Source organism: Folsomia candida, unplaced genomic scaffold (assembly GCF_002217175.1).
Source record: "Folsomia candida strain VU population unplaced genomic scaffold, ASM221717v1 Fcan01_Sc013, whole genome shotgun sequence".
NCBI classification, from domain to species: Eukaryota; Metazoa; Arthropoda; class Collembola; order Entomobryomorpha; family Isotomidae; genus Folsomia; species Folsomia candida.
Genome location: NW_019091205.1, coordinates 3,522,678 through 3,546,573, shown reverse-complemented (window position 1 = coordinate 3,546,573; position 23,896 = coordinate 3,522,678).

The window sequence follows — 23,896 nt, the reverse complement described above, 5'->3', positions numbered from 1 at the left end:
GGTCGGGGTGATTTTGATTTTGTAGTTGTCTTCGGTACTGAATAAAATTTAAAAAAATGTTACTTTTAACAACACAAGAATAATTTGTGTGTTTAAAGATTTTCATAAATTGGGACCAGTGTAAAGAACTAGAGTGATAATTTCGTAATAAGCACTAGCGGAACTATAAATTTGGGGCCGGCAGGCACAGGTTCGCTGGGGGCCCCTGTCCCTGACAGATTTGATGAGACTTATGAAAATAGGAAAATTTGTTTGTTGTTTTTTGGCAACCATAAATTTGATTCAGTGCAAGGTAATTGTGTGCTGTCTGGTGAAACGACAAGGGCTTAATTAAAATAGGTATTGTTGAATTGATATTGTTGAAACTTTCAACAATATCACGATTTCAACAATTGAACGCAGAACTGGCAGATTACACTCACAATGAGGAGATTCAAGCGGTCTCGCTCCAATTTTGACGAAACCTTGCTAATTAAGGAACCCTGAGTAAATAATTCAACACGTGTTTGAGGATTTTTCATAATGCTCAATTGGCGGAATCCAAGAGCGAGAATTTCCGTTTTTATCCCCAATTTTTTCTCGCGAGGGACAAAAATACAGATTCTCGCTTCATCGCTCCAGATTCTCGCTCGAGTCCATCATAAATAAGTGGAAATGAATCGTTATTTCCGATTTTAAATTTGCTCGAACCTAACCACTGAACCTAACCTTCTTTAGCATAAAGGCGAGTGTTTACCGAATTTTTAATACATTTTTTCGTCAAAATTAGGATTTCTCATAATGTTATAAATTTTGCATCTTTGATGCTATTTCAAACGCGAAAGAACATAAAAATGATTCCATAAAACTTCCATGATTCTTCCAGGAACTCAAAATTACTTCCAACAAAGTGTAAAAATACTTTTCTAAAAACTTTTAAAGTAACAAACAAGAAATTTTGAAAAATTAAAACTTTTGGTAAGTACAGATTTAGCATAAATTAATATAATTCTGTGCAAAAACGTTCTTCCATCTTTGAAATCGTATAAAAATTAGGAAATTTACATTTTGAAAATTCAATTTTTTGAAAATTTTTTCAAAAATTCCGCCATCTGAAAGTATGGTGAAAATCCGTGCCTTGAGGAAAATGGAAAAATACGGCGTATTTCCTTGTGTGAACAATTTGAAATTTGTCTTGTCAAAATCGAAACAAACACTTCATGTTAGGTTACACGAAAAAAACAATATGCATTTTAAGTTTAAGTGAAATTATGATGGATTACATAAGCGAGAATCTGTTTTTTTCTCGCAAGAGAGAAAAATATCACGGCAAACATGGAAATTCTCATGCATAGATTGTCATAATTTCGTTTAAACTGAGCACTAAGAAAAATCCTTAAACACGTGTTTAATTATTTATCTAAGGTTATCTAATTAGCATTGTTTCTTCAAAACCGGAGTGAGGCCCCTGGCATAATTGCATTGAGTTTCAGTTTTTGCAGCTGATTTACGACTAATTGAGTTAAATGACCAAAGTAAATTTATCATTTTTAAGCCAACTATAATCAACGCCAGGATCATCCTGATAAGATTTGCGTCATTTCCTCGTCTTATCGGGTTCAATTTGCTACACTTAAAATATTTAAAACAATTGATAAAGTCCGGAGATGCGCGCAAAGCCTTTAGAAAAATAATTAGCTAATGCTATAGTGGTGACTCCCATCTCAGCATTTTTAAACTGAAAATTATAAAATAAAATTTGGCAGAATTTCTTAGCATAATTTGAACTAGTTTAGATTTTATAATGACCTTTTGCAACGCTTGCCCCTAGCTTTGCCACTGGTCGACATGTAAAAAATTTTTAAAAATTCGGGGCAGCTACGGGGCCCCCACTCCGTGGGGGCCCCTAGGCAATCCCTACCCTGCCTACCCCTAGTTTCGCTAGTGGTAATAAGGTATTAAGTCATTCACAAGTTTCTTAAGTACATAATTCACAAATTCGATACTTCCTAAGCATCCTTCTAGGTATCCGGAACCATGGCAAAAGGTGCATACATACATATATGTAAATTGTATAATATATACATAATCAATAATTCAAAGCGATGAATACCAATTTTGTCTCAATTAAATATTCATAAATAATATTTACAAGGACATCGCAACTTAGGTTAGTTGATCAGACGAGCTTGGATTGGGATGTTACACAAGAAAATTGTGGGATATAAATAACTAACATTACAAAACCTTTTTGCTACCAGTTATATAATTTTGGGGAATACTATGAATTATGTACATATGTTCCCTCAAAAATTTCACATATTTCTGTAACGAAATTATTTCCTGTGGCTGACGATTAAACACGATATCGTTCCAATTGCGTACCAAAGTGTGTAATTAAATTGTCGATTTTGGCAAATCTGGTGCAGAAAGGAAGTTTTAAAATGCCTGGGAATGTAAACTTTAAAAAAATTCATTTCATGAACAAGTCCAATTATAGTAGAATATAAACGTGATTACTTCATTTGGCACCATATAGGTTAAATATTCCACCAATATGAACACTTACCATTAACCTCTAATTTCCGAAACTCCCATAACAAAAGGTTCCACCCATCCACAAACTGCTCGCCATGCAGCACCATTGCTACGCCAACGAAGAAGTTGTAACACCATAAAAACAAGAGGATAATATGAACCATCAGAACTGGCAAGGGGGACAATTTGACGGATCCATGTAAAACCAGGAGCAACAAGAATATTCCGGCCAGTCCATGCAGACCGAATCCCAAAAATACGTTAAAACGCCAGTGAAAAGTTGATTTTAAGTTTTTATGATAAATGAGCCTTCTCTGTCCCGTTTTCCACTCGATGATGGGATGGGTGAAATTTTGAAGAAATTTGTCATACTCGTCAAGCACGGAGAGCATTTGGTTAAGCGCCATTGTACGGATTGATTAATAAATATGTGATATATTTAATATACCCGTTCTGTGATGAGTTTTCGGAATTTTAGTTTCTATATATTTTCTAAGAATGCTAGCAAAATGGTAGAATAATTCGATCCAAGGTTGACAAAATTATAAGCTGTAAATATATTTGAAAGTGAGCAAGGTATATGTATAAACGGAAATATATACATTGCAGTAAAGAATAGGTGCATATTTGCATAGTTGTGTACATACATACCCCCTGTTTCTTTAACCAGGATAGATATGGGGACATTAATAAATAAGAGATAAAACTTCAGGTTATTGTTCCGACTTAATTTCTTATTTTGAAATGATTGATCGATTTTCGGATAATTCTCTACATTACTGTGTATCTGTAAGAGTTTGTGGAACGAAGAGTTGGAAATAAAATGATTTCAATCCAGTAGTCACTTACCTCTGCTTTGTGTTTGTATGTAAGTGGATGGGTTAATTCGAGGAGACAGTTTTGTATAAAATATGCTACCTAAATGTGAAAGGAAGCTTATTTATTATTCAAAACTTATTTCGAGGAAAAGCAAACCTTGAATTATTAGCGGATGTTTTAACTTGCAAGCATTTAAAATTAAGTTTAGTTGTCTTCATAGTCTCAAAACCAAATATTTTAGATGCGAAATAATAGACACACAACAGGATGCTTACTAATTCATGAATACGATTTATCTTTGTTGAAAAATTAAGCTAACACATCCATATTTCCAAGTATTTATGTAAGTATGATTGTATGTATGTATAACATGACCGTACGTACATACATACACAAATGTATGTAGTCCATTTAATTACTATGTTTAAAAGATAACAATAAATTAGCCGTGTAGGTGACCAAGTTCGTAAAAATGGTGACCACACATTCTTTATCCACCTTTCCAAATGGACTTATATATATTGACAGCCATAGTTTTCAAAGACCGGAACAATCGATGCTCATACTTCTCGCGTAGTTTCCATCTCAACTTTTCTTTAAACCTGGTTGCCACCACGTGCACCATGCTCCCCGTGGGCAAAATTATCGCCAAGAAGGGCAGCCCATTCAAGCTGGTTATCGGCATCAGGGCGTAAAGTGGGGCCGGGAGGGCCCCGTAAAGTTGGATGGTTCCATAATTTGTCAAAATCAGGGTGCCCATTCCAAAACAGATGAGTGGCGGGATGGCAAGATCACAATATTCTTGGTTCACAAAATTAATCCAGACGAGCATTTCTCGATAAGTGCGGATCACCTTGTTATGATTTATGGTATCATTTTGGACGATGTTTTGCATCTGTCGAGACCATTCCATCACTGTTGTGAGTAATATGAGCGACATTAGTAGCATGAACCAGGCCGATTTCACGATGTCCGTGGCCAAAATGAGGATTATGGTGAGGCGAAGGACGAACGCAGTTAGGGAGGGGAATGTGAGCGGGTAGAGTGGGGGGAGAAGTGAGATTGCGGGATCCAGGTCGAAGAGAATGACGACACTCGCTAATGTTGGGACGATGAAATATATGAGCTTTAAAGAGGTGGTGAGTCCATGTTCTAACATTTTGTTGCTTTTGGGATAGCTCGTGTTTGTCTTGTCAGATATGTCTACATAGGAAAAACATAGTTGATTACCACATTATACCTCAGCATTTTTTTTCATCTTTTTAAAAATTTCCCTTGAGTACGATCTTAAATTCATAACTATATCTCGTAGCAACAAATTAAATTTCCATGATTTCGTATAAAATACCAATAATTATTTCAACCAGTTTCCAAAATCATGAAAACTCCACTTTTTAACATTGGTCGGTATAGGGAAAATTCCAGAATTTGTGATGAAAAATATAAAAAAGTTAACTTTTTAGCATCGAGTTTCCCGTAAATTACCAAAGAAACACTCGTATATTGAGAAATTTTGAGAAATCTGCATTTATTGAAAAACACGTGATTGGTCCTCAAGGGACCATCGTCTTGATACATGATATGACGTATTTGGTCTCTTATGGACATGTTTTTAAAATAGGTCATATCGCGTCCTTAAGGTAAAAGAGGTCAATTAATTGATTACCTGACACTCGCTCTTCCATGAAGGACACAGTATTGATCATTGTGCACAAGATCTCCGACCAAAAGGAGAGTATTACACTGGTCGCCATCATGCAAGAAAATAGCGTCGCGATGTAAAATGTTAGGAAGGTCTGACCAATGTTGCCCAAATCGTCGCCAACTTCCCCCTTGCTTCCAAACTTTACGATCAACGAAACAAAGCAGAAGGCAGTGTGCACAACAACGAAAACGGTCAAACCTCTGAGAAATGTTATTCTACTTTTTAGCACTTGTTTTACGCGGAGATGTTTTTCACTAGGAAAGAAATTAAGATAAAGGAGGCCATTTCTTTCATGGATTTTTACATAAAGGTCCAGGGCTCCCCATAATCCAGAGGAGACTAAAATAACTCCGACTTCTTTGGGAAGTTGAGACATTTTGGAAAATTAGATTTTTCAGACTTTGTCATTTCTTGGAGGAAAATAGGGAACTGATACATATCATTGGGGAATATTTGGAATAAGGTATCTCTAAAAATTTAGAAAGAGGACCACATGCATGATTTATGCAAAAGTTCGGTTAAAGTATCGGTCGATAATGTAATTTAATCCACACTGTCATAAAAACGATATACTCTTGTAAGATGGAGGAACCTCGTGGAATTTACGCTCTGTTTTATTTTATGGATGTTTGGTTATATACATAGATACATACTTCGTGAATTCCTGTCTATAGAACAAATTTATTACCAATTTATGTGCATTTCTCTGTGTACATGCCTAATAATAATGGAATCTTTTTAAAAAATCGTATGCAGTCTGAATTATATTTATATGAAGTTAACCATACTGAATCCAGGGTAAGCTTTGCTCTGTACTAAATAAGTTAACGATACTCTGGAATTAGTATAGACTTAAGAGTAAATTTATTTTTAAAATGGTAATGTTAATGTTAAGAGTGTAACACTTACACGTATTTATATATATATATATTACTACACATATAAATTGATACACATTTAATTATCGTAATCAATGACTATATTTAAACGATAACAGCAAATTAGCTGTGTACATGACCAAATTGGTGAAAATGGTGACTACACATTCCTTATCCACCTTACCAAATGGTCCTATATTGACCGCAATAGTTCTCAAGGACAGGAACAATCGTTGCTCATACTTTAGACGTAATTTCCACCTCAACCGCTGCTTAAACTTGATCGCCACCACGTGCACCATGCTCCCCTGGGGCAACACGACCACAACGAAGGGCAGCCCAATCAAACTAGTAATCGGCATCAGGGCGTAAAGTGGGGCCGGGAGGGCCCCGTAAAGTTGGATGGTTCCATAATTCGCCAAAATCAGAATGCCCATTCCAAAGCAGATTAATGGCGGAATTGCAAAGTTACAATATTCTTGATTTATATAATTCATCCAGACGAACATTTCCCTATAAGTGCGAATCACTTTGTGACTTGTTGTCTGTGTGGTGATGCTCTGAAGCCGAGTTAGCCCTTCCGTCGCGACTGAGAGGCCAAGCAGACAGATGATGAGCATAAACCAAGTTGACTTTATAATGTCGGCGGCTACAACGTTGATGATGACGAGACGGAGGATGAATAAGATGATCGGGGCGGGGAAAGTAAGATGATGCAGTTTTGAAAATAGGGAAATGGCGGGGTCAAGCTCGAAAAACAAGATGACACTTGTAATTATGGATATGATCGGATAGATTAGTTTTAACGAGGTGAGGAGCCCAAGTTCCAATAGTTTCTTTCTTTTTAAGTGATGAGCGCTGTCGATACAGACATCTATAAAGTGATTAATTCAACCAATTTTTTAAATTACAACAATAATCGTAAATACTTCCAATTAAAAATAGTTAGAACTTACTAAAAGGTTCAACAGCCCTCAAAAAAGTTGGAACTTGAATAGGCAAAAAATTAGGGAAAATCGACCAGCATTATCATTCCTACGACACATATTACCTAACAAAATGAAAGTCTAGAAGAAAGCAGGAGTCTATGTGGCTGTTCAACCTAATAATGATTTGTTTTTTTTGCAATTGTGCAGTGATAGAAATGTGTAAAATGTTCTCAAGATTTAGCAAATTGGAAGAGGAGGACAGAACAATTTGGCAAAATTCGTGGAACCCTTGAGTAAATTTTACAAATTTGTATTTGCAGTGGAGGCACTTGGTCTTAATTTTTGCCTAATTAGTCGAACTCACATGCGATTCTATCTTCCAGGGAAGGAATTGCGTTGATCATATTGCACATTATATCCTGCCTGAAGGAGAGCCCGATACTCGTCGCCAGCATGCAAGACGCCAGCGTTGCAAAGTAAAATGTTAAGAAGGTTCTCCCAACTTTGACCAGACTATCCTTAGCTTCCCTACCACCGGTAAACTGCACCAGGATAGAAACGTAGCAGAAAACGGTGTGCATGATAACAAAAACGGTTTGACTTTGGAGCAAAATTGTCGCCATTTTTGACACGACTTTGACGCCCAGTTTTTTCTGGCTGGGGCAAAACTTGAGATTAACAAGTCCCATTTTTTCGTGTAGTTTGACATAAAGCTGTAGCGCGTCCCAAAATCCGGGCGAAGTCAAAAGGCTTGTCATTTCTATGGAAATTTTCGACATTTCGGGACGAGATTTTGATACCTTTGAAATAAGAAGAATTATGTATTTACATATTTAGTATTAGAAAATATTTAGAACACAATGAGTTTGGCTGTTCGTGAAAAAAGATCTACCTGAATATTTGATATTAAGTTAAACTTGAAACTCACAATTTTGTCGACAATATGGAATCAAGAGATGAAAAAGTGTATTCGGTATAAAACTGAGATAAATGCAATTTCATAAGTTAAAGGCTATGTTTGCTCATATTTATTTCTGATATTACAAAGACTTTCATCAAACAGTGTTCTATATTTTTTAGCATAACAAACTAAACAGTACTATTTTAATTTCGTTATTTTGACAAGAAAAAAGTCTGTTCGTGGCACTGTTCTTCGTAAATTTATGACTGGGAGTATTTCCTTAGGGTTCAATTCGGTTTGGGAGTAGAAATGTTTGAAATTGAATTATTTGATTTCCGATGCGAACTTATCGATTCGAATGTGACTCGAATTTTGTGGGAAAGATTGAATTAATATTTTATTGAATTTGAAAGGTAAAGGGTTAACCGAAGAAAGTAAAACAATTGCAAATTTCGGCTAAATTAAATTATGCAATCTTATACTTATCTGTGCAACCACGAAATAGATACATACATACATGATACAAAAAGCCATCCCTAACTAATGCTACCCTTTTCAGGAGTAAATTTTATCCTAAGACTTAACCAATACCGTAAATATTTGTACTCTAAATATTTCTTTATATCCGGTTCTTGGGCACAAATTTCGAAAAATTAATAACCGTACCTCCAACTATGGCATTGGTTTAATGGCTGTTAATAAATTCTTCTAAAAATTAGCCGGGTCCCCAATTAAACCCGGTTTATTATTGTATCCACATCCATGCTTTGTTTAGACCTGTGTAGCTACATGTAGAGGGTGTTCCGGAAGTAATGCAACTTTGGTCAAATGCACATATAAACTCAACGAATGAATTTTTTAAAGCGAAATTTTGGTCAGAAAGGGACAAAGGTTAAAGCTAATTAAGTTTTGCTTCCAATGGTCCGTACACCCCTTCCGCCAAATTTGGAGACGCTTTTGTTGGGCGCTCACAATTAGTGCTTCGCCACTGTTTTTGGTCACCTTTTTTGACCACATGTGTTGAAATAAGTTTTTCGATTACAATATTTTTTCTAGGATAGGAACTAAAATTTTTCAATAGGTCTTGTATTTGGCAAATTTGGGAACGTTCACCTCTCCCATGTTAATTGCATTTGATCCGTTTTAAGGCGGAGCGTGATACTTTGGCTTATATTTAATTTCCAGTTTTGCATAAATGGTTTTCTTGAAGGTGGGAGAGTTGTACTATGTGCAAATAAAAGCATTTTGATAATCTGAGCAGTAAATCGTCTTGTACAGGACGATCAATTTTGGTTAATTTTAATTACTTCAGGTCAAGGATTTTTTCTGCCCTCCTGCTTGCTACTTTTATTTTACTCTTGACTATATTTATAAGCTTCTAGAACCTTCTAGGATTTGATGTCCAACTTCTAAGCTTTCAAATAATGTATGGTGTTCGGTGAGAACTTCAAGTACTTCAGCGAATTTCGCTCCGACATAACAAATTTCTATCTACACGAAGTTTATTACTTTCGGGGCTGCCACACGAATGTACCGACCAGATATTTTTTGCGATTAGTCGTTTTTTGCAGCTCATACCTTAGTATAACACAACAAATCGTCACTTTTGGAATTTCTTATTTTTTAAAGTGAACACAGCTCAATTTCTTGGAGCGCGTAACCACTTTTTCGAGGTAGTGGCAGACGATGGTTGCGAGTTGCTTGGTGGTATTTGACCTCATTTTGGAACGGATAGAGATATCGACTTCTGGTTTTCGGATTCTACTAGATAAATGTGTGGACTACAATATTCACCCAATTTCGAATTTGGGGCAAATTGATACCCTTACATATATGCATTTTACCAAAGTTGCATTACTTCCGGAACACCCTCTAAATATAAATTAAGTATATCACTATGGGACATATATCCCATAATTGTTTATTTTACCCCCTCAAAGTCAACTATTTCTTCCACACTCAATCGCAGCACGTTGCTCTTACCACGCTTTAATACTTCGTGTACCATTTTCCCTATAAAAATTACGAGTCCAACTGATAACAACATCAACACTAAAGCCAACGGAATCCATAGCTTTGTCAAGTCCATCGTTTCATCCTCACCCCCAGAGTCGTATGGTATTCCGGAAATGATTCTCTGGAAATTCACCCCCCAATTAAATCTCGTTACATTAATCAGATCAGCATTATCCGCCAAATGCAACTGAACCCCAATTTTCTCCAGGTTCTGGACATGATTAAATATCCCTGAATCCACAATCTGATTAAGCTTTGTAGAAAACATGACACCAAAGAAGTTGCGATCAACCAACCACGCATAATTATTTGTATAGAAATCTGCATCATTATTTCGAATCGATCTATATCCCTGGCTAAAAAAATTAAAGGTGTTCCCCAATTGCGATAGGGTTTCGTCCACATCAATCACTGCAAAAACACCGCTCAAAGTTAACTCCTCCAAGGACGAAAATATGACCGGGGTCCGAGAACAAGTCGAAATTGCAAATTGTACAATATTGATTTTTTCAGGGTCACAATATTTCGATTTTGTTTGCAGGATTTCAAACATGCGAAATTGTTGCGATCCGTTTTCCGCAAGTCGCAAAATATGCGGGATTACGACATTTTTCAGAATGGATTTCGGTTCGGCATATGACCCCAACATTCTAGTAAATGTTATACTTTGAATCGGATACTTATCCCAGGTCGCAAGTTCGCCCAAAGTTGTGGGAACTTTGAGCGACCCCGGTGCCGCGAGGGAGGAAATCATAAAGCTTTTATACAAATTATTAACCACGACGAAACCTAGAAACCACGCGCAGAGGAAGACCCGCATTCCAGAAAATAACATCCTATCCGGTAACGGTTGGTCCAATACGGTAACGAAAAAATGAAGTCCGATTTCCTTAACTTTGAGAATTTTCTTTACATCAAATTTTCTAAATAGTCCGATAACAAGCCCACTTTGAACTACGATAACGCACCAAATGGCTAAATCATAAGGTGAAATTAGTGCTAAATAGTCTTCTCCAGTAATCCTTAGCGCGAACATTTGAAATCTAAAATACACTTTTTTAGCACCATTAAAGATCTTAATGTATTTGTCCGCCATTAAATAATTATACGACTTATCTACCAACAAAGTCATGTATGCGCCACCCACGTGGAACTTGCTAGGCTGAGTGATTGTATAATTCATCCGCATACTAAGAATGTACAGAAGTATGTCTGGCATTGTAAATCCGTACGTGCGACTTTCATGCGATTTCAATCCAGACTTGAAATATTCAATGGCATTGGGGTTTACATAGTGAGAAATGGGATACAGGTTTAAATTGAGGTGCAGCTGAAACCATAACTTGTTCAGTTCAAAAGTTTCTGGATTTGAAATTCGTATCGGAATTAGTAAATGGTCAATGGATTTCTTACTTCTCGCGCAAATGTAGCAATACAAGGATATTTCAGAAGTGGGGGTCTCATAAAATAGAATTTCACCCGTTTGTAAACCTTTGTGGAAAATGGTGATAAACTGTATCCAGTTTTGGGTAATTATTTTCTTTGGATGAACAGCATCTTGGAAAACGAAGTAATCCGGGTCTTTAATTGTGGTACGGGTTAGAAAATACATAACGGAATCCAAATAAAACGGTTTTTCTTCTTGGGAAGCCGCATTAGATAAATCTAGATGCACCACGTAACATGGAAATTTAAAGGAGTGAAAGTTGTTTCCTTTATGAAAATCCGTGCCGTTGTGTAAGAACAATTTGAATGCAAGTGTGATTCTGTGAAAGGAAAGATTTTCTGGGAGATGAGGTCCAGAATGGTAGGAATTAAGGGTTCACTTCGCTTGGGTGAAGGTGACGTCCTGAACTTGGCGAAACTTATGGTGTGAATACTACAATGTCGAAAAACTTGGGAAAATAACGTCTCCGCTGTTAGAACTGGGACACTATCAGTTTTCAGAATTTTCGTCAGAATGTAAATGAATATTTGCAAGATAGTTAGGGAAAGGGTTTTCATGTTTGCAATTATGAAAATGTGTGTATCAATATTTTTATGTGAATTGTGTTCAGGGTTCGCTACCCCGGGTTTTTGTGGGTTGGGGTTTTTGTGGGTTTTTCCGGGGTTTTTGTAAGATTTTGGGACAGATTGAAACAAAATCCCTTAAACTACAACTTAAATCAATGCTAATTAAATTGACGGATTCATCATGAAATTTTGAGAATTTTCATGTGCGACTTGAATTTCCAAGTTTTATTGCATATTTCCAAGTTTGCATGCGAAATATGAATTTTCGATTTAACAGTCCAACTCAATGATAACGCTTAAAATTGCATGTCAAAATCGTATATTAAATTACTTTTTATCTAATATATAATTTAAAGAATTTTGGTTCAACCTGCCCCAAAATCTACAAAAACCCACGAAAACCCACAAAAACCCAAAAACCCACAAAAACCCCAAAAACCCCGGAAAAACCCGCGGGGTTGGGTTTTTCTAGAAAAACCCCGGGGTTTTTCTAGAAAAACCCCGGGGTTTTCCGAACCCTGATTGTGTTAGGCATTACAAACTTTGCTCGTTTTCGTCGAAGGTATGTATTATAGACCTTTGAGACTCAGGAGAGTACGCCAACCTGATAATGACAGATCTTGATGTCCTTTGGATATATGGTAGTACCCCCTCTGAAAGTAAAAAGTGTGAAGCGGTTTGATGCCATGGCCCAATTTACGCCCGTCACACCCCTTTGAAGGCGCGCCCGATGCCAAACTAGCTGCACTAAAAAATTCGCCAAAAATCCAATTTTCTTCGGATTTTCATAATAGTTACATATTTATGATCCCAAATAGTTGCTTTGTCATATCAGATATCAATCTGAACTATTTTGGAATTTTGAATTTTTTCAAGCCATGCCCTTTTCAGGAAATATTCGAAAATATTGAAAATTTCTGAAAAGTTAATTTTGCAACTCAATATGATAAAGGGACTATCTGGGATCACAAATATATAATTATTATGAAAATCCGAACAAAATTGGATTTTTGGCGAATTTTTTAGTGCAGCTAGTTTGGCATCGGGCGCGCCTTCAAAGGGGTGTGGCGGACGTAAATTTGGCCATGGCATCAAACCGCTTCACACTTTTTACTTTCAGAGGGGGTACTACCATATATCCAAAGGACATCAAGATCTGTCATTATCAGGTTGGCGTACTCTCGTCCTCAGGGGGAACAATTGAGTAGGTAAAATGTGCAAATTTAGTCCGCGTAATGAGCTTCTAAGAAAATCCATGTACTTAACTTTCTCGTTCCTACGTATGTATGTACATATGCAGAACAATATTCCGGATTAAATATTAAATTGGCAACCCACATTATGTCATTGGTCTGTCCGTCTGTAAATTCTACGTCCGTCCATCTGCATATGTGGTGACACTTTCACCATTCAACAATACATCTTGGAACTATGGGGCTTCAATTTTGTTAACACTTCGGCAGGGTTACAGGAGGGTGAAAATGAGACGCAAGTACCAAGTGCGTCATGCGACATGCATATACATAATTCTGTAGAAATGTCTAAGCGCTGCCAATTAGAGACAGTATTTTCTCTTCGTTGCTTTTTTACATTTGGTTATAACACATTTTTTTATTTAGTTTCACCGATACGTAGAAAGTAATTATGTTGGATGGAATATGCACGAGTGTATGTATTTGGCCATATCTACATAAATATGTATGTTTATCACTGTGTACCTTCATTAATATAAAGTTGGGAAATTGTGTTTTTAATTAAATCGTAATTACAGTGTTCCTGCCTTGCCAAACTATTTCCTGTGTAAAACTAGTTCAAGGTGTAGACTACCCAAATTACTTATAATGTATCGCACTCACAATGGAGGTCTCCCGACGTATGGTCACAGATTTGGACCAAACTAGTGTCAATAGATCACAAATTTAATTAGTATGCAATTTGCAAATGGTACTTTCTGCCATTGCTCAAGTTTAGCGGAGACATTTGCATAAAAAGAGGAGCAGACGCACATGTATAGGAAGTTAGCCCAGCCCAAAATTGACATTTAGCCGCCGACCGTCAGCCGCTAGCCGCCATCCGCGCTCTTCACAGCAGCCCTGTATTCCTTTAGGCAATCTTGCGTAAAAGTCTCAGGGGGTGTGCCGGCCACACCCCCATGGGGCGAAATGAGATAATTGGGGCAAGATGAGATTCTTGACCAAATCATCCCCAAAGTGTCATGCAATAAGTCTAAACGGCGTTTGGGCGTGCCCAGACGACACCACAACACCCATAGGGGCAAAATGAAATTCTGTGCCTGATCATCGTCAAAGTATCACACGTTGCTGCGTGAAAGTTTCAGGGGGTGTGCTGGCCACACCCCCATGGGGCGAAGTAAGATAATTGGGGTAACATGAGATTCTAAACCAAATCTTCCTCAAAATGTTACGCATCACGTTTAAACGTCGTGAAGCCGTCGTACAGGACATAACACCTTAGCGTTAGAGTAATTTGAGATTCTGGGCGAGAACTTCCCCCATACGTTACCCATCATGTCTAAACGTTTGGCGAGGTGTGCCCATACGTCACCACACCCACTTCTTGCGACAACATGGGATTTTGGGTCAAAATGTCCCCCAAGCGTAACAGGTTTATAAAACAAAGATGGACTTCCTCGGAATAACCCGAGAAGCGCTTTCGCGAATAGAGATGATTTGTGATAAAAATAGCCGAGAATGTTTTGTGACTTAACCTCATCAGTATTAATTGCGTAGTATTCAGGAAATTCGAAATTATTCTAGTCGGACTCACTTCTCAGAATCCAAGGCTTTTAAGAATTTCCTGGGAATTTTGTTTCAAGAGCCTAAATCCCGCCGGCGGCTCTTGAAACAAAATTCCCAGGAAATTCTTAAAAGCCTTGGATTCTGAGAAGTGAGTCCGACTAGAATAATTTCGAATTTCCTGAATACTACGCAATTAATACTGATGAGGTTAAGTCACAAAACATTCTCGGCTATTTTTATCACAAATCATCTCTATTCGCGAAAGCGCTTCTCGGGTTATTCCGAGGAAGTCCATCTTTGTTTTATAAACCTGTTACGCTTGGGGGACATTTTGACCCAAAATCCCATGTTGTCGCAAGAAGTGGGTGTGGTGACGTATGGGCACACCTCGCCAAACGTTTAGACATGATGGGTAACGTATGGGGGAAGTTCTCGCCCAGAATCTCAAATTACTCTAACGCTAAGGTGTTATGTCCTGTACGACGGCTTCACGACGTTTAAACGTGATGCGTAACATTTTGAGGAAGATTTGGTTTAGAATCTCATGTTACCCCAATTATCTTACTTCGCCCCATGGGGGTGTGGCCAGCACACCCCCTGAAACTTTCACGCAGCAACGTGTGATACTTTGACGATGATCAGGCACAGAATTTCATTTTGCCCCTATGGGTGTTGTGGTGTCGTCTGGGCACGCCCAAACGCCGTTTAGACTTATTGCATGACACTTTGGGGATGATTTGGTCAAGAATCTCATCTTGCCCCAATTATCTCATTTCGCCCCATGGGGGTGTGGCCGGCACACCCCCTGAGACTTTTACGCAAGATTGCCTAAAGGAATACAGGGCTGCTGTGAAGAGCGCGGATGGCGGCTAGCGGCTGACGGTCGGCGGCTAAATGCCAATTTTGGGCTGGGCTAACTTCCTATACATAAGACGCACCCCCAAGGCTGGCAGTTTTTTAATTTTCCAAATTTGCTGTCCATTTTTCCCGCTGTCTATGCAAATATCTCCGCCAAACCTGCGCACTGGCAGATAGTTCCATTTGCAAATTTCAGCTAATTAAACGTGTGATCGATTGACGCTAGTTTGGTCCAAATGTGTGAGCATACGTTGGGAGACCTCCATTGTCGGGTTAACTAAATTTAAAAAAAATAAGGAGAAAATCCATCAAATTGTATACAACATCTACCAAGCACTTTTCAAAATTTCCTTCTGTTTAAGCTAGAAGGGCCCGAAGTCGTGATATTCACATCGCACTCGCTGCACACAAGCCATACAGCTTAATGGCATAAGTAGCACAGAAAACAGAATCAATAATCCTCAAGGAACGAAAATCAAGTCTAAATGACACTCATTACTTTTTCAATTATCACTTACTGAAATTAACAAACAACAATTAGTGTCTATTTTCAAAACCAAATAATTATGCATTATTTTACTCTGTAATGTAATTTCATATCTTAAAGGGCCATGTTCGTTCATATTTATTTCGTAGATCTCAAGGAAAATTTCATCAATCAGTATTGTGTATTTTCAGAATAAAACTGTATTTAGATTTTTAGTTCAACATTTCAACGTTCCCAAAAATCGTTTGGAGCGCTGTTCTAAAGTAAATTAAGGACTGGTATAGGATTTAACTCGGTTTGGGAGTAGAAATGTTGGAAATCGAATAATTTGATTTCCGATTCGAACTTATCCTGGTCCGCATTTTGTGGTGAAGATGGAATTAACATTTTATTAAATTTTTTATAGATAAAGCGCTGGTAAACCAAGAAAATCAATAAATGAACCAATTTCGGTTTAATTAAATTATGTACATAATAATCTTCAATCGTATGATAAGCATATCTCTGGTACCATATGAAACCTCTCTCCCTTCACTGGGTGGCTCAGTCCCAATGTCCCCCTACTCTACTACTCTGTTGACCCAGTCCTCGCTCGCCCTATGACCCTTGATGCTGATGATGATGATGTGATGATGATAAGATGACTATGATGGCGGCAGGTATGGCCTGGTAATAAGTGCTGGCTGGAGGATGGAGAAGGTTGTTACTCGTCCGAAGGTCGATATATTACTAACTATCATTTACGAATGTACAAGACTTTTATGATACAAAGATGTCTACAAATTAACTCCGCCTTCACTTCCACATCACTACTTCTTCCCCTTATGCACGTAGATGCATTGCTCCTTCCCAGAGGGAGCACACGAGCGAGTATGGGTTGAGTGGTTACACATATCTCTAGCATAGCATATGTTAAACTTATCCCTGGCAGCCATGAAATCATAAAGTCATACACAACTATATAATCCTTATCGCGTATGAATAACTTTAACCGTGTGAAAAGTAAATTTTCTCCTAAGGCATAACCAAAACCTTCAATACACAATAAAGGGTGGTTTAAATGTCACGCTATAATAGAAAATTTTGCAAAGAGAAAAGTTCATAAATTTCCACTGGGTATATAAAAGGGTTTAGATTTTCGTTGATTATTCATTCAGCTTTTGGACAAAAATTGATGCTATAATTTTCAAAATGTTTAATTTCAGAATTTTGGTGGGTACCTAATGGAAATTTTTCCTACTTGATAGTTTTCCATTGTAGCGAGGCATGAAAACCACCCTGTATAAGTATTCGATAATTTTTTATTTAACTTGTCAAACTCATCCATACCTGGGCCATATTTCACCAGCTCTATGCACTCCATACTCCACACAAAAAATTGTGGATTTGTGGAGTGGAGCGTTTCACAAAAGTAGTATTTTGTGAAGTGCGGAGTGTAGATTGTGGAGTCAAATTTTGGGGAGTGCGGAGTGAAATTTGACTTTCCCCGTTTCACCAAATTTTACTCCGCGAAAGGTCATCGCTCGAGACTCTGCACTCTACATATCTTTTTGCAAAGTGCTCGGACATTCTGCAATTGGCTTTGTAGCCCGATCCAGGGCTTGTGTACCCATCATGTCCGTCTGTCTGCCTTGCGACAACTGTCGTAGAACTAATCCGATCGACTTGAAATTTTGCACAAATGTAGAAAACGGGCAAATGAGGAGTCAAGTTCGTAGATGGGCGAAATCGGTCAAGTGGTTGACTGGTTAGGGTCATCTGGGTGGATGGAGTATTATGCACCAAAATCTCAAATTTATTGTAGAAATCTGAAATTTGGTATAGAGATTGACAATAGTGTGTAATGAAAGAATATAAAGTAAAATTTTAGTCTACAGGGACCCTGTGGGGTGTATACCAATTTTTCAAATTCGTCGTATCAAGCTGAAATTTGTTACATAGGTTGCTGATTGTTACTCATGGAAGAATATGAATTTAAATATGAAAAATCAATTGAAATTTTTAGCCCGAGTCGGGGCTTATGGAACCGTCATGTCCGTCCGTCCGTCTGTCTGTCCGGCACGATAGAGCCAAAACGGCTGAACCGATTGACTTGAAATTTTTACCATATGCGTATTGGACAAACTTAGGAAACGAGTTCGAAGATGGGCGAAATCGGGCCAATGATTGACCGGTGGGGGTCATCGGAGTGGGTGGGGTATTATGCACCAAAATCTAAAAATCGTAGTAGAAAGCTGAAATTTGGTACAGAGGTTGCTAATGGCTCCTAATACAAAAAAATAACTTCAGGTTGGAAAAATTTTCATCTTGAGTGACCCTATGGGGTGACCCATGCCAATTTTTATAAATTACTTTAAAAAGGTGAAATCCGGCATAATGATACTTAATGCCTTCTAATTAAAGAATATGAAGTTAAAAGTGAACAAAGTGCAACCAGAGTGACCCTATGGGGTGACCCATACTGATTTTACAAAATCGTTATATCGAGCTGAAATTTGATATTTAGGCTGAAAAAGTGAAAACCACTGCCGGATAGCACGGACATACAGCTTAGAACTTCAGGATGTTGAAGAAGCCCACTGGTCATGGAGGTCAAGGCACATGAATTGTTACTAATTCAAAAACTTGGTGCCAAATAATAGAAACTATCTAACAGACTTTTAATCATTCACAACACGGAAGTTGGTGATATTATGTCGGTCAATTCGTAAAAAAATGTAGAAGCGGGCTTTGACTTATTGAGTCAGGGACATAGTCCCTGACTCGGGCTGTATGGAGTCTGCACTGTAGGTTACTAAATTTGAAAATCAATTTAAATTTTTAAATTTCAAAAATCAATTTAAATTTTTAAATTTGAAAAATCAATTAAATTATTAATTTGAAAAATCAATTTAAATTCTTTAATTTTTTGGTACACCTTTCAGATAAAATTGCATGCAAAAAAGTCGGCGTGATAACTCTTGGCCTGACTCGGGCTATATCAAGTCTGCACTTGAGATTTTTTGTGTTTCTCTTTAAGTGAAATATGAAGTGAAATATTTCTACATATAATCCTATGTATGTTTTTTCTAATTACAAATACCTACAGTATAAGCAGAAACTCTTTCCACCCTCATCCTTTTTGCACTTAAAGCGTTATATTGCTCGAGAAGCTTTATCGAATGAACTGAAATTTTGCAGAATTACTTATCACGATGTAAGGTTTTCGAAACCATACTATGGATAATGGGGAGGCACAAGGAACGACACGATGTAATTATATCCAAAATTTCTACAGGAAAAAAGTCTTTCCATCCTATGACTTCTTTGCACTTATGGTGTAATTTCTTAAAAACATCGTCCAAAATCGTTCTCAACCCTCTTCATAGTTAATAATTCTTTGAAAAATTACACTTGTATAACGCCAAACTAATTATTTGTTATCAATATTAGCTAATATTACCTGAAAAACAGCTTAGCACAGATTTGGGGCAAAAGGTTGGCAAGTTTGGTGATAATGGACTTCGACATCAAAGAAGTTTTGATAAACTGCTCATGAGGAAGTAAACATTTACCAGAATAGTCCGAAAGTGCAAAAAAGTTGGGATAGTGGCGAACCAGCCAGCTTTTAAACGACTACGGAATTCGACCCAAAGAATCTATGACGCCATACTCTTCAAGAATCAGTGAAACCCTCGGGTACTGCATCAAAAATTAACTAGAAATCAGCGAAGAATATAGCCTTCAAATTACTGTGCAAATTGGAAAGAATAGGATCGAGGAACATGGATTTAAAGGCCCAGCAGCGCGGAAAACGCGATTTCTCTCCAAGTCCAATATGGCCATGCATTCTAAATTAGCTAAAAAGTAACTTTATTGGACCGTTCAGGACTGGAAACGCATACTCTGTATCGACGATACCAGTACGAACCTGTTTGGTTCAGATGTGGTCACTCGGGTCCGGAGAAGACAAGAAAATGCAGACAAACCTGAGTACTGTGTATATACAGGGTGTTAATAAAGTCCGATCCCATTTTTCCTGTAAAAAAGTGAAGGCTAGTATAAAAAAAAACTACCCGTGATACTTACAAAAAATGTTCGACATATTTACCTTAGTATTTGGTCTTGTTACCATTTACTTTAACCATGCCCTCAACTCTTTGTTTAAGGCTCTGTGCTAATTTTTCCAATGTGCCTCTGGAAATCGAATTCCATACATCTTGAACTTTTTTTTACTAGCTCTTCCCTCGTCCGGGGTTGTGGCTCTTTGTATACATTTTCCTTAAGTATGGACCACTGGTTCTTCAGGGGATTCAAATCTGGGCCGTTAGCGGCCCACACCCCCTTGCTCCAGACCGTTGAAACTTGCGTCTTGATGAGACTCAAACTCGCTTTTGCTGTATGGGCTATAGCACCATCCTGCATGAAAACTATTTTTCTTTCATTCGGAAATATTTCCTTGTTCCCCATGCTATCGAAATAGATAGGTAATATTTTTTCCATATAATGCTTTGCATTGACTGATTGGCCTTTTGGTATGATATGTAGAGGGGTCACGCAACGTGCACAAAATCCACCCGCTACCATAACTTTAAGCCCGAATTTTGGGATCGCTCTTGATGGTACATCCGATTTGTTTTCTGTCCTGTAACGAACATTTTGTTGGTTCAATTTTGGATATAGTTCAATAATAGATTCGTCAGTCCAAAGGATGTGACTGCGCAATTCTTCACCAAGTCTTTTTTCACTCAAATGGGCACTTTTCTGAAGGAGTTCTTCAAATTTCAGACGGTCATCGATATATTTTTGTGACATGAGAGGTTTTTTTGGTTAGTTTGTAAGCTGTGTGACCCCACTTCGTAGTTTTCACAAATTTTTGCACGGTCACACAGTTAATTTGCTTCTTCTTCTCTTTATAGCGTTTTGAGTCATTTAACTCCCTTGCTCAATTACGTAATGAACTACCGGTTTTCTTGCAAAGTCTGTTTTTAATCATTCTTTTTGTGGTAGGTGACACCTTTCTGGGTCGCCCTGGTCGCTTTTTGTCGTGGACAAAATTTTTATTCTTCCATTTCCAAACAGTTCTGCGGCTGCAGCCCAATTTTTGCACAATTTCTGTAGGTTTAAGCCCCTGCTGATGCAATGTTTGTATCTCAACTCTAAGATGCTCATGACTTACACGTTTAGTTGTTCCTCCCATGGTAAAAATTTGAAATAAATAACTTCACTGGTTCAAAAGTTCCAGCTGAATTTGTAACAACCACGCTCCAAAAAATGCATGGGATCGGACTTTATTAACACCCTTTACCATTAAGCATGGAGGTGAAAATCGAAAGGTTTGGGCGTGAAAGTCGTGGAAGGGCGTCGAAATTTTTTATAAAATCAAAGGAATCATGGACTCCAACTACTATTGCGACATTCTGAATCGAATTTGATGATGACCGAAGGAAATTACCATTTGGGAATAATTTTATTTTCAAATAAAATGCTGGTCCCGAGCACGTATCAAAATTATTGAAGTCTTGTCTGACAAAAAAAGAAGAATCAATTGTCCGATTGAAGTTAGAAATTACCAGAAATAAATATTAGTCAACATTTATGGTCAGTTATGAGTTCCAAAATTGTTTAGCACAAACCATCAAACCTCAAATCACTTGTCGATACCCTTAATCTTGAATTTGAGAGTTTCGACACCTCTTTTACCAACTCGTTTTTTAAGTCGACGCCATAGCGTGTCCTTGGCTTCTAAATAGTCCGACCATAAGTTCCCGTGAATGCATTTCCGGTGATAAAGCCCAAAGTATTAGAGCTATCTGATAGAAATTTTTGTGGATGAACAAGGTATTAATCTTGTTTAGAAATCATAACTTCGTTTTCACAATTTCCTCCACGGGCTTGTACACAAGACATAAGTCGTGGCGAAAACTGCTCGATCGCGGCACACACGGATTTCCAGGGAAAAGCGCCAGATCTTCAGTAAGTGCGACCTCAGCCCTTCCACACTTGGGTGAAATTTAGAGCATACTTGTACCTATAATTTTGACCACCAGTCATAATTTAGGGGATTAAGGTCTGCAGATACTGAGCACCGTTCTACGGATGAAAAAAAGTCATGAAAATTCGTCTGAAGCCAGTTTTGGACAATTTTGCACCTTGCGCAGGAACAGGGTCTTGTTGAAAGGTCCAATGTCGATTTTCGGAGGGTCCAGGGTTCAGGTTATTAACGTTTGGCTTTAGGACACTCTGAAAATAATTCTTGGCTTCAACTTGTACCCTTTGCGGTAAAAAACAGAGATTTCATTTCTCCAGCCAACTTGCTCCCATGCACACCACGGTGATGACTTCGTATTGACTTCCGCATACTTAAACGGATGTCAGACTTCTGTACAACAAATATCTGGCCTTTTTTTCTATTAAATTTTTTGCCGACGGTGAAAAATCTGAAATACTTTTTGCACGAAAATTGGCGCGTACCACGATCAACCTGTGGCCGTCACGAGTTATGTCTTGTCTAATTGCCCGTGGACGAAATCTTGACAAAGAAGTTATGATTTCTAAACAATATTAATACCTTGTTAATCCATAAAAGTTTCGAACAGATAGCTCTAATACTTTGGGATTTATTACCGGAAATGCATTCACGAGAACTTATGACCCCACTATGTAGAAGGATCGCACACTGGTCCGGAATACCGAATTTGTTGGCCAAAACCTATTCTCACGGATTCGAAAACGAATTATCCTCTTCTGTACCTTTGATATAGATGTTCAATTTCGGAAAATTTCATTTGAATTGTTCAACTGGTTAGGGCGTGGCTTATACTTAAACTTGGCCTTTAACATGGGGGTAAATGGGAAAATTTTCAAGTTGAAAATCCTGTCTAGTCCTGTGCGATTTCGAGAAACTATTAATGCATTCTTAAACCCTTATATGTCATCTACAAAAATCCTTGCCCCTTTTTGCCCCTTTTGCAAATAGACAAAGATATGTGAATTTATGCAAAAGCAAATTGGGATATGCAAAATGTGTATTTTCTGCAATCATGACCTTGGGTAAAATTTCTATGTGCTCCAAATAATATAATAAGTAATTTAGAGATATCCCATTCACTCTCTTGGGCAAGGGAACATGGTAAAATAATCCCCCCATAAATTTATAATGAGGCAAACTGGTCCGAATCACCTGGTCTGCGTGCAAAAATCTATAATTCTAGAATAATTTAATTTTTTCGAGTTCTGCTTCTGGTGATTGTCGTATGAAGTTCCAAAGGTGTATAGAATATGCAACTTTCATAGAAAGCCACGCCCTTTGGTGGCTGTGGTCAATGGCCAGTAATGGCTTTTTGCGTTACACCATCAAGTGGGGTGTCATTTGAAAGCTCTCGTCATACTCTATACCATTCCGAATAACCGTGAGATAGTGTGGGCACACCCAACTTCGACACATGTCGTCCTCACAGTGGAATACATATATGTGGACGATCCTCCTTCCAAATATGGAAAACTTAGGGATTGGCTGGTCCTATTTTTGGCTGCACACTTAAGAATGTAATGCTAAAAGCTATGAAATGCAATAGATTGAAGTAATCGAGATCGCTTAGTGTCATCATACATATGACCCCAAGGGGAGGATTCTACCAACTCTTGGGGTCGATTGGACCACCTCCACTGGTGCCAGAGGGTGTGGTCGGGGCAAAATGAGATTTTTACTACAATCGAATCTATAGGTGAAATAAAGTGAAATGAGGTAGTCCCTCGATGTCACGTGGGTGTGGTCAAGGGCAACATGAAATTTTATTGAAATTGAATGCATATAACCAACATGGTAAAGTTAAGTGTTCGCACACTGTTGATGGGGTGAAGTGAGACAAAAAAGCGATGGTTGGGGTGAAATTATTTTTTTGGAAATTAGATGCTCAGATGAAATTGAATGCAGTAACTAAATCATGTGTGACATTTATTTTCACCTAAAATGTTCCCCTAACATTACCCACGGGGTGTGCCACATCGAGGAAATATCTTATTTCGCTTTATG